The 12,532-nt window shown below is 36.7% G+C and overlaps 1 long non-coding RNA gene across 3 annotated transcripts in view; it reads left to right on the top strand.

Annotated features, from left to right (window-relative positions):
* The window catches only part of LOC309667160, a 384,581-nt gene that overhangs the window by 361,473 nt on the left and 10,576 nt on the right, over window positions 1-12,532 (top strand). For 2 of the 3 annotated variants that reach the window (XR_014267563.1, XR_014267564.1), the window contains one exon: window positions 1,659-1,739. The exons of the other annotated variant lie outside the window; for it this stretch is intronic. This is a non-coding gene — a long non-coding RNA (uncharacterized lncRNA). The remainder of the gene's footprint in view (window positions 1-1,658; window positions 1,740-12,532) is intronic. 3 annotated transcript variants of the gene reach the window in all.

The raw sequence follows: 12,532 nt of genomic DNA, 5'->3' as shown, positions 1-12,532 counted from the left end.
GGCTGGTGACTCTGTCTTTTCATTTAGTATCAATAGGACTCATAAGTAAGTCATGACAGTACTCAAGAAGTTGCAAATAAGGTATCTCTAAGTTCATATCTCGAAGCTACATGGAACACAGATTACTCCTTTTCCTGCTGTGTGTGTGTGTGTGTGTGTGTGTGTGTGTGTGCGTGCACGTGCGTGTGTGCTTGTTGAATGAATGTGAGTATATGAGGTGCCACCAGCACCAAAGAAAAGAAGATATGGTCCTGAGATAGAAAACCATCAATTCTTTCAGACACTCTTACAAGCAAAATGAGAGCAAGGTTTTTCAGAACCACAATAGTACCAATTAGTTCACAAAGCATCTCACTAGTTGGATGGGAAAAGATTAACTCAGAAATCTAGTCTGTTCTCTGGGGCAATGAAAAGTTTTGTCTATTCACAGTATCTTTAATCCTGCTCTCCGCTTCTATATACTTCAGGATAATGGCTCTGCTACCAAAATCTTTCCTGATTTTGAGCCTCATTTCCTTTTTCTTCTTTCCATTCATTTCATCTTAATCATACACTTTTAAAGCCTCTTAAAATTTTCCCTTTTCAATGTGTTTAATCACTTTTTCTATGTGTTTGAAAGATGATTATAAAAATTCTACTCATTTAAATAATTTTAAGTTAATCATACTGCACCCTTTCTCTCTCTCCTCCTCCCTCTCTCATAATATTGAGAACTGTGAGATTCTCTTGGCAATGACTTAAAGTTTATCTGGTTAATCTGAACAGCTGTGTCTCTGATATTTGGAAGCTCACTGGAGCAATATCCAGTTTTCAAGGTAAATACATTTACCCCTTTCCCTCAAAGTTGTTGAACATTTTGAATTTTCAAAGGCAATGTATTTGCCAATTCTCCCCATCCTGTCTTATAAACTCACCATCATCTGCAAACTATTATCAATACCCAGTGTGGCAGCCTCCTGGGAAATAAAGGGCAAAGAGATTTAAAACATTGTCTCGGACTTCAGAGGAAAGGGAGTTCATAAACATGAATATATTTTAAAAACTATACACTGGTAGCATATTCTAAATGTTGAATAAATGAGGGAAATAATAATTACTACAGGAGTTCAGAAGTCAAGACTAGGGCAGGTGGAAAGCTCCATAGGGAAGGAGGGCAATGGTCTTCTAGGCTTCAACCTCATAGCTTGAGACCCAGTTGTTGCGAAAGGGATCCATGTACCACCGAAGGATCCACAGATGAACTTCAGAAATAACAGGGGTCTTCTGAAATTGCATGGCAATTTTTGTTTCTATGTCCTTATTTTTTGGTGGGGAGTCAACTCTTCACTGGGCTAAGGAAAACTTTTCTCCGGTTTATGGCTGAGTCTCCCAACTCCCAGTGTAGGATGACTCCTGCCCGAGGCCTTAGGCCACTCTGGTTCTTAGGGTATTTGCCTCCACTCTGGCCTCAGTACCGCACCTGTTATCTGAGTTCCTGTTTTGTGAATCTGGAAGTAAATTCTTATGCCTCAAGTCCCCAATAATAAAGCTTCCACGGGGCTTCTGTGGATGAGTCCCTCCCTACCTGCCACCCCATCCCTGCCCTAGACCTCCAGGAGAGTGAATTTTCTGTTGTTAAACCACCTTCCCAGAGCTGGTTTTCCAATATCTGTTCCCAGATTTTCAAATGCTGGCTACTTGTCTTCCCGCTCTTTTGCTGTCGCCAAACACCCGGCTTGAATGGATGTCTTGAATTTCAGGTAAGGTCTAGAACCTTTGACTAGTCATATTTTGGTCCTATCTGTTCTTTCCCCTTGATTAGCTCATCTCCAAATTTCATATCTTCCTTTGGACCCACGATCTCACATTCTAAGTTACTAATGTCCTCAATCCCTGCCATTGTTGTCCAACCTTTCAGGACTCAGCACTGTCTAACCCTAGACAGGAATTATATGTAATCTTGAGGGTTTTTGTTTTGTTTTTGTTTTGTTTTGTTCAAGACTTGAACAAAGTCTTGAAATATATTAATTTGCATTAGACCTAATGCAAATTGAGGTGGGTAATAGGGGGTTATTGAGAAATGGAAAACATACTAGTAAGAGGTAGGGGAAGTAATTTAAGGAAAATTAGAGAGGTAATCCTAGAGCAAGTTTAGGGAGGTCGAAGCAGTTATGTGAAATAATAAATGTCCATTTTATATAGTGGTTTTGATTGGAATAAAGAGTTGATACTTTTGTTTATAATATCCTCTGAAATGAGCTTCTAGAATTTAAAAAATTGGCAAAATCTTTTGGAGATCCTTAGCAATATTGTTTCCTCAGAGTCAATATTTAAAGCTTTTATTGAGTTTCTATTTGTAGGCGATTCAAAATTAGGTATAACTTTTATGCAAGTACAATCCTCGTAATGCTTAGCATAGAATTGATTCTTGCACTGTTTTCACCATCATGTTATAATATTTTGGAGGCACCATATAGAGATTGAATGCCAAGATTCCAAACTAAATCTTGTTTCTTGAAATAATACACATTGCTAATAACCTGTAATTGTCATACCGGTAATTTTCTACAATGCCGTAAAGCATTATCACAAAGACCCCATTTTATTTGGCAGTTTTATATTTCTAAATGTATTTTATTATTTAAAATATGAATATTTCAATTTCGAACTACTGTGCCATGTGATGTTCTCCTTTTATAAAATAATTATTAACAGCACAAGCCCTGACTTTTAAGTTAGGGTGGGTTTAGCTTGTAATTTTTAAAGCACTTTTATGACTAGAAGCCATTTTTCAGTGATAATTAAAATTATATTAAGTGAATCGTATAAAATGTAACACCATAAACTGTTATGGTGGTGCTAATCTGATAAACCTCAAAAGCAATGAATGTCATTAACACTTTAAACACATGGAAAACAATCATAAAGGAAGATGCAGAAGCAAACATAATGGTAGTCCTTAAAGTTTGAAATGATTAGCAGTAATGTTGATTTATAAGTTGAGTATTTTCTTAGATTCTTGCAAGGGGATTAGAGGTTTCAAATTATGTTGCCTTTTCTTATTAGAAGAGGAAGGATACCAAAATCATTTCATTAAAATATTTGCCTTTGAAGAAAAATGAAGCTATGAATTGATAAACTGAGCATTTACCTGCAAGTAGAGAAGGGAAGAAAAATTGTGAGGGAAACACAGTAGGTCTTCAATAAATGCATTTTTAAATTTTGTGAGCCTCCAACTCATGCTTCAGACTTTCTCTAAGCTTCCCTAGGAATTCCATTACAGGTCCAGCTTGGATAATATACCCCAAGGAACCCATGAAGTGTGAGGGCAACACTGAAATCCTCAATTCTCCTTTGAGGCCCCAATTCTCCTTTGAAGAGGAAGAATTAAGCCACCAAGGTTAGTGTAGCAGCATAGCTCAGAACCACATAAGGGTATCCTGAAACAGTCCGTTTCTCCCTAGGGTCAGTAACAAGGTCCAGCCTCAAAGGAGATCATATCTTTAACATGTTCATGTTCATCAGACTGTGTCTGAGAAAGCCTTGGATATGCAGGCTACAGGGCTTTCTACACAAAATAATAATTTTTCTTCTAAAATCAAAATGTGAGATCATTTTTATGCCCTCACCCTCTCAAACATAACATTAAAAAGGAATCAGTCATAATTTTGAAGTCTACTTAAAGTTAGGGAAAGAGCAAATGCTTCCATCTGAGGAAAATACTGTTAAATTAAATTTTACCTTATTAATGTATAGCACCATATGTATAATACAAAAAAATACCATAACAGATTTTTGAGTTGAAATTTCTTAAGTTAGTCTGTCCCCATACAAGTTTCTTTCTCTTGAAAATTGGGTTCAAAAAGTGCCTCCTCAATGGGCTTCCCTGGTGGCGCAGTGGTTGAGAATCTGCCTGCCAATGCAGGGGACACGGGTTCGAGCCCTGGTCTGGGAAGATCCCACATGCAGTGGAGCAGCTGGGCCTGTGAGCCGCAACTACTGAGCCTGCGCGTCTGGAGCCTGTGCTCTGCAACAAGAGAGGCCGCAATAGTGAGAGGCCCGCGCATCGCGATGAAGAGTGGCCCCCACTTGCCACAACTAGAGAAAGCCCTCGCACAGAAATGAAGACCCAACACAGCCATAAATAAATAAATAAATAAATTAATTAATTAATTAAAAAGTGCCTCCTCAAATGGAGAATTTCAGTTTTAGGAGATGTGGATGTTGAAGCAATTTTGTGGCAGAAAATAGGGTGAGACTTGGGAGAGAAAAGGAGCCCCAGGGGAGGTGCAGGGGAGAAATCATGAGGGGAGGATAGTTCTGTTGCTTCTCCTCAGTATCACAGTATCGTGCCCCAGGTTCTGAATAAGAAGAAAAAAATGGTAACCCTTAGAAACATACTAGAATTATCCACAGATTTATGAAAGATACATCATCATTCTGGGACAGTCTGCTTGAGTTGTCATTTAAAAAAAACAAAAACATGGACTGGGTGGCTTAAGCAACAGAACTTTATTTCTCACAGTTTTGGAGGCTGGGAAGTCCAATATCAAGGTGCTGGTTTGATTCCTGGTGAAGGCTTTCTTCCTGGCTTGTAGATGGCCATCTTCTTGCTGTGTCCTCACGTGACAAGTGGAGAGAGATTGAGAGAGAAAGAATCTCAACTTGGGGACACAATTCATTCGGTAGCGGACGGTAATTTTTCCTTTTTTTTCTTTTTTTCCTTTTTGTTCATATATTTATTTCTTGGTTAAAGCAGAAGTTAAAAACAGAGATTGATTAGTCCATCACTTGTGGAAGCACCCAACACCACACTGTAGGAAGTGAATTTTTTTCATCTCTCTAACATAGAGATAGATAAAACAATGGTAGCCAGCCCTGCATGGTAGAGGGTTTTGCAGTGTTGCCTTAAGACAGGTATAGGAAGATGAGGCAAATAGCCTTAAGCCTTCTCTGTTAGGTAGGAAGTAGGTAAAATATGCTGTGATTGGTTAGGTTCATGGGTGAAGCTAATCCTGAATAACTTTGTCTCCTGGTCTTTTGGCATGTTCCAGGGGAGGGGTTAGGCCTTGATAAGATCTACTCCTCTGTAATACATTGAAAAACTTACAAGATTGCCCACAATTTTGTTGTTGCTGCTTTTTTCCCCTTCATCTCAATATGTCCAGTATACAAATTCTTTTGGTTTTCTTGGATTTCTGGAAGCAGAACTCAACAATGTAGGTCATAAGAGCAGAAAGACGTTGAACTTTTTATGAGGGTCCAGGCTCCTCTTCAGTATACTTTATAAGCTGCTACAAAACAAAGACAATTATAAGTTTCTCAATAAGACAATGGGACAGAATATCCTGAAATAACTCCAGCAAGGAAGGAAAAGAAAATGGAAATTAATTGCAGAGTGTTAGTTATTATTCATTGAAAGATATACAGTGTGTTCTTGCTATTCTGTTTAATCCACTATATTAATTTTGGTTAATGTAAAAATATTTATAGGGCTTTCACAGGTCCCCTCATGTCATCAATTCCCTAAACCCATTTCCACATAGTCTTAAATTCCTCAGTAGTAAATTTTTTCACGCAGAGTATTTCAAGAACACAGTGGGAGTTGGGGAAAGACTACTGTTTTATTCCTGGAGTGTTGCTTTTAAAGTTAGAAGAGGTCCATACTCTGACTTCCTTTCCTGATAATGGGGAAGTATTTGAAGTAATCTACCCAACCTCTTTCATATCATCCGCTCTTATTTCCAAAGGGTGGATAGTCACATATGGATTTGGGGAAGAGGTTTCTTTGGATCACGGTATTGACTGATTTTTCAGGAACATGGCATTCAATCAGTTGAACTAATGCCCCATACAACACCATCCACTTGAGTCAGCATAGATCAGATGATGATATTAAAAACTATGTTCTTCAGTATTACCTGATGTTTTCTTTTGGAGGAGTGACACAGTTCGTTGGGTCTGGTCTTTTCCACATAATACACTACACAGTAGCAGTTTAGAAAAATAGAATACACACTCCATGCTACTTCCTTATTCATAATTGTCAAGAACTATGTAGGAGGAGTAAATGGCTTTGTGCCTTCAAGTTCTTTCTTAATTCCATCCACCAACCACTCTTACAGCCATCCAGATGTGACGAGGAGTTGCTAATTGAATGGGTAAATTCTTAAACCATAGCCCTAATGAGCAGGGGCAAAATATATAAAAAGTTGTTTAACTCAGCTTTATTTACCCTTGCCGAATTCAGCTTTGGATAGGAAATAATAAGCCCAGTTTTGCCTTGAGGTATAATCTGACCATTAACAATAATAAATAAGGAGCACTTCAACTCAGGTACCAGAGTAGCAACAAGCTACCATTCTTTTTGAGAATGTAGAGCAAAAAGCAGTAATCTTATTGGCATCGGCCCAACTTGGAAAGAGATGGTACTTTGATTTTCATTTTCTTTTATTTCTTTGCGTTTAAATTCATGTGTTAGCGTAAAATTCTAAGTGTGACTATGAAGTAGAGCTCCTTGCCAACTCTTGCAGGAAATTTACCCTGAGCAAGAAATAAGCTTCTATGGTTTTTAACCACTGAAAGTTAGGATTTCTAGTTATCATGCTGTAATATACTTCTATCCTGACTAATACAGCCTTCTGTGCTGTATATATACCTCTCCTCGCTGTTCAGTTTTCCCTTCACACTGCCCTGTATGTCTCTTAGTTTTATCTTCAGTTATGGGATTAGTCATACTCTCAAAGTCTTTCCCTTTAACTATTAGCAGACGATTTGAGGACTGATTTCCAGTCATCTGGATTTCACTCAGGAATGAGGAGAGTTGTGTCTCTCAGCACTGTCGCAAGGTGACCTAGTTTAGTGCCTTTAGTTTTAACATAAAAGCCAGGTCTTGGTCTCTTTGTATTCAAGCTGAGAGAGCAGGAAGGCACTAGTAAGTGCTTCCTCAACCCTTTATTCTCAACACTGAATTCACATTAGACTTGCCTGGCAAGCTTAAAAAAAACAGCAATGCCCAGCCCTCACCCAAGACCAATTTATGGGGTAGGAGGGGTGGGCAGGCATGGGAATTTAAAAGGCTGGTGCTTCTAAGTGCAGCTAGAGCTGAGAACCCTCTTTTGGGAAGAAAAGGAAGGCATTTATTATCCTGTAAACTGTCAAGGAAAAACCCCTCTAGTTTTTCTATTCTGAGAAACACTGCCTAGACTTTATAATTAATGAATAACATATCTTATATTGTGGTATTCTGGCAGGTGAAAATGACCCATGATATTTGAACATCACTTTTATAATATTATTTATTATATTATTTACTCACTTGTTTTCTTGGTTAACATCTATTTCCCAGACCAGACTGTAAGTTCTGTGAAATCAAGGACTTCTCTATCCTATTTGCTTTGTAGAAAATATTGTCTTGTTTCTCCAGAGCTGGGAGCAGTGATCAGCACATAGTTGGTACTCAATAAATACCTGTTGAATAACTGAAGTATCACTGGAAACAAAAGTAAGAGTGGGGCTTCCCTGGTGGCGCAGTGATTGAGAATCTGCCTGCCAATGCAGGGGACACGGGTTCGAGCCCTGGTCTGGGAAGATCCCACATGCCGCAGAGCAGCTGGGCCCGTGAGCCACAACTACTGAGCCTGCGCGTCTGGAGCCTGTGCTCCGCAACAAGAGAGGCTGCGATAGTGAGAGGCCTGCGCACTGCAATGAAGAGTGGCCCCCACTTGCCGCAACTAGAGAAAGCCCTCGCACAGAAACGAAGACCCAACACAGCCATAAATATAAATAAATAAATTAATTAATTTTTTTTAAAAAAGTAAGAGTGAATAGCAATTGTGAGGAAAACTTTATGGAAATATGACCAAGGGTTATATAATAAAACAATACATAGTAAAACATAAATACTATAATAAAAAAAGGTGGTCAAAAAACATGAACAGATAATTTACAGAAGAAATACAAAACTATGAGAAGACAAAGTTTAATCTCACTGTAAGCAAACACATTCAAATTAACATATTAGTTTTACACAGTTTTTATCTATCAAATTGACAAAGATTACGTAAAGGTAATATTCAATGCTGAATAGGGTGCAGTTTGATAAGGACCCTCACACCCCAAATTAGGACAGCCCTTTGGGAAAGCAATTGGGAGCTATGTATAGAGAGCCCTGAGGATGATAAGTTCTGTTGACCAAGAAATCTCATTCATAGACTATATCCTGAGTAAATAAACAGCAATAATTTAGTCCAATATTTGTATACAAGAGCATTTATCCTAGCGTTTTTCAAATAGTAGATTGGAAACAGTCTGTTTCTTAAATAGGGGCATTTAACTATATCACAATATATCCTCATATGAAAGACTGTAATAAAATCGTTGAAAATATTAATGATGATAGGAGAAAAGGCTCCCATTATATTAAGGGAAATGGTTATAATAAAATGCCAGGCATCTTGCTTTTAAATATGTAAATTTGTAAAGCGTTGCTGGGTGGTTAGTTTGATTTGTAATTATTTTTTATAGTTTGTTGCTTTGTATTTTCAAAACTGTGTATCTGATTATACCTTGTATAACCTGACCATTAACAATAACAGTTTATGTAAAGTACGTTCCATACATGAATTACTACTCTAAGCACTTTCCTTGTAAACCTATGAAGTAAGTATGATTATTTTCCCCATTTACAAGTGGGGACATGTAGGCAAGAAGTGATTAGGCAATTTGCCCAAGGTCACCCAACTCATAAGCTTAAGAGCTCATACTCCTACGCTATTAGAAAAGTCAACATAGGAAATAGTTTTTGGTTCTGAGGAAGTATGTGTTAGATACCACACTGGACAGAGCCCACCCAAAGTCTGGAAAAATTAGAGTTCTGTGGCAGTAGAGGGCTTTTAAGATCAAGTCTGATCTTCTGCTTTTTTGATGAATAAAAATTTACATTTGCTTTCTCTAAAAAGCATTTTATATATTATCCTGCTTCAAAAGAGAAGCCTGGAGAGGTGATGTGATCACAGTGACCCTGTCAGGGCAAGGAGACTCAATTCATTCCTTCTGACCACTTTCCCCTGCCACTGCTAACCACCGGCCGTCAGCTTCCTGACAACCTGTTATGGCTGAGGCTGCTTCTTCTATCCCAGGGAAGACACCTTGGGAAATAGCCCATGTGTTCTTTAGTGAAGCCTAAACCAAGAGCACTGGTGTGACTCCCTAACTCTGACTGCTCAGAACAAGAATACGGAAGAGCAACCTCAGTTCATGGAGTGTATGTTTCTGCTGGAGGTGAGAGATCTCCCCTTTGCTAGCATGCCCAGGGGAAGGCAGAGGACTCTGCTGTTATCTCTGTTATCTATCCACATTTCTTCTGTGAGGAGCATCAGAGAAAACTTTGGTAGAAGAGAAGGGGGCTGGGGAGAATTAAATCATACTTCTCAGGGGCGGGGGAATGGGCAGACTAGAGTTGCTCATCACTCTGTATCACTCTGCTCATACAGAGATTGTATGAAGTGTCATGTAGCATTTTTACATCTGGTCTTCCAGAGATTGTCACTCAAGGATTTTGCCAAGCAGCAGGGTAGATGTCCAAATCCACTCTTAAACCATCACCTCAGTCCTGCCCTTTGTCCTAACTCTCAGTGCAAATAAATGACTGTATAAGTCTAAACTTAAAATGTGATGGTGCTAAGATTTGCTGGCTTTAGGTATTTATGAAATTTCTATTTAGGTATCATTTTGTTCTTCCTTCCTTAAACAAAATTGTTTTTGATATTTTAATTTAAAAACATATCACAAGGAGCTTCTCCCAAGGTGGTGGTGAGATTTTCTTCATAGTAGCTTCAGTTAATAAAGCATTTTAGGATAATGAAGGGTGAAAATCACAGTATAAATGTAAAAATTCTTATATTAATGAAGCATAACATATTACTGGACCCTTCATGGAATTTTCCATTGCCAAATCAAGGCTTGCTATTCTGCACCTGAGCACCACAATCCCTAGAGTTCCATGGCATGTTGGCATGTTTTAATAATAAGAGAAATGTCCCATTTTGTTTTATAAAACCTATTTTCCCTTTCTGATGGTCTTTTTTTTCATACTAGCTTTTAGTATGGCCTCAAAGATTCATACTTTCAAATATAAATTCCCTTAAGACATATCTTTTTCAGTCGTGTGGGTTGAAGCAGGGTAGGGGGTTGCTATTATCTGAGAAATAGATTAGTATGTCTTGCCAGAAAATCATCATTGGAAGATGTGTAATGAGATATTTCATGGGTTTATGATCCAAACCATGACATCTACAGCACAGACTACATGATATTTTGAGACTATATATATATATATATATATATATATATATACACACACACACACACACACACACACACATACATGCATATACATATAGGCAATCCTTGTCTTTTCTGATCTCAGTCGTGGGCTGACATGTTGAGCAATATATATTGGAGATCCTGTTAGGAAAGGCAATGATTCCCTACTGCCTTCATTTATCCTTCTCTCAGAATTAATTTCTCCCTACTGTGTTCTCTCAGCAGACTTTGTGTGTGCCCCTCTGTCTTCTTTTTTTTGGTAATTGCCTACAACTTTCTTATTCATAAAATCATTTCCATACCTGACACATTGTTGGGGCTCAGTTGGATTGGGTAAATGAATTTGATTGCATTGATCGGATCAATCCATTAAAGTCAAGTTGTTATTTCAGTTTATTTTATGAATGAAAAGTAGTGATTTTGGCTTATTCTATGATTTTTATCAGTTCAGGGAAAAAGTATTTGAATAAATTTTAAATATTAAATTCAGATTTACTATTAAGTGTAAATGTACCTATTAAAAATTTTAAAAGAATCTCAGACCACAAATGTAAAAACTAAAGATTTAAGAAATAAAAGCAGTTAAAAAACCCACATTTTTGACAAAGAGCCATAAAACAGGAGGTTATAGTAAAAAAAAGAAACCAAGAAAAACTGAAAACATTAAAAAAAAAAAACCCAGACATAAAACCAAACCTTTCTCCTCCTGCACAATTCATTTCTTTTTTTTTTTTTAATTTTGAAAAATAATTTCTGTTTGGCTCACAATTCAATTCTTAGATCAAAGAAAATACCAAAACATAAAGAAAATATCAAAACAAAACAATTGTAGAATTTCTAGGAAATAAAGATACTACATTATAAATCATAAGCTCTAGGATATGGCTAAGAATGTATTCAGAGGAAAATACCAAGCATTAAACATTTAACTTATTAAACACAAAACAGTAAAAATGAATCCCTTAAATGTCAAACTCAAAAAATTAGGAAAATAAAAATATACTCAAAGAATACAGAGAAAAATAATTGTTAAAATAAAAATATCAATTAACAAATTAGAAAAAAAGGAAAGCAGTGGCATGGATAAATCAAAGAGCTGTCTTCATGAAAAAATCCTGCTGAAAAAGCTAAGCTACTAGATACCTCAACGAAGGAAAAAAAAGGGAAAGCAAAGCATAAATAGGAATGAAAAAAAAAAACAATATTCTATTAATTGAGGGGAAATACTTCAAATGTTAAGAGATTTCTTTGCACCTTTCCATATTAATGAATTAGGGAAAAGTCCTGGATAAAATAGGTGTTTTTTAAAAATATAAATGATCAAAATTGATCTGAAAAGAAAAGACAATTAAATGAGCAAGTAAGAATGAGATCAACTGGGAGATTTTTAAAAATCTATACCGATTCCTAGCTATCAAAGCAAATAAACCAACAAAGCAAAGGAAATCAGTAAAAAATTCTTCAGATGCAGAGTGGCTCAGGAGGCCCTACATGGCATGAGTCCTCCCATTTCCTGCTCCTCTTGCTCTAGCTGACACCTCTCCCACCACACTGGCTTCCTTGCTGCTGCTTTGTCTTTCTGAAACACTCTCACCCTGAAATATCTGTACACTTTATACAAAACAAAGATGTATTTCATATCACGGGATAAAAATGAATTATTTAATAAATGATAATAGAATAATTATCCTTTTGGGAGGTCGGGTTAATAGTCCCTATCTCACTCCTTATACTAAATACATTTCATGTGGATAAAAACTTAAATGTAAAAATTTAAACCATAAAAGAAATAAAAGAAAACATAGGTGCAGAATTGATATTGTTTGTACATACTAGTATAGGCATACCAGTTACATGGAATATATAGCATTATCTCTTATCTATCTATCATCCATCTGTCTCTACCATTTTAGTGCATAAATCTAAACTCAAGTTGGGATAGTGCTAAATATTTTGAGGCTACTCTCCCACCTATTTATGTTGTATATATTTGTATATAAGGAAGGTCTTACTAAGCATGGCACAGACCATCTCTATGGCAATATATATATATATCTCACAACCAAACTAGAAAATAAACAACTTAAATAATCCAGAAAGTAATAAACCACATTAACTATGCAGTAACTTTAGCAATAATTAAAATGCAAATTAAAATTAGATATTTATCACCTAAAATATTTTCAAGTATTAAAAATATTAATACTTAATGTTGGCAAATGTGAAG

Source organism: Balaenoptera physalus (assembly GCF_965194825.1).
Source record: "Balaenoptera physalus genome assembly, chromosome: 9".
NCBI lineage: Eukaryota > Metazoa > Chordata > Mammalia > Artiodactyla > Balaenopteridae > Balaenoptera > Balaenoptera physalus.
The sequence above is the reverse complement of the archived record's forward strand: the minus strand, read 5'-3'. Positions and strand labels throughout refer to the sequence as shown.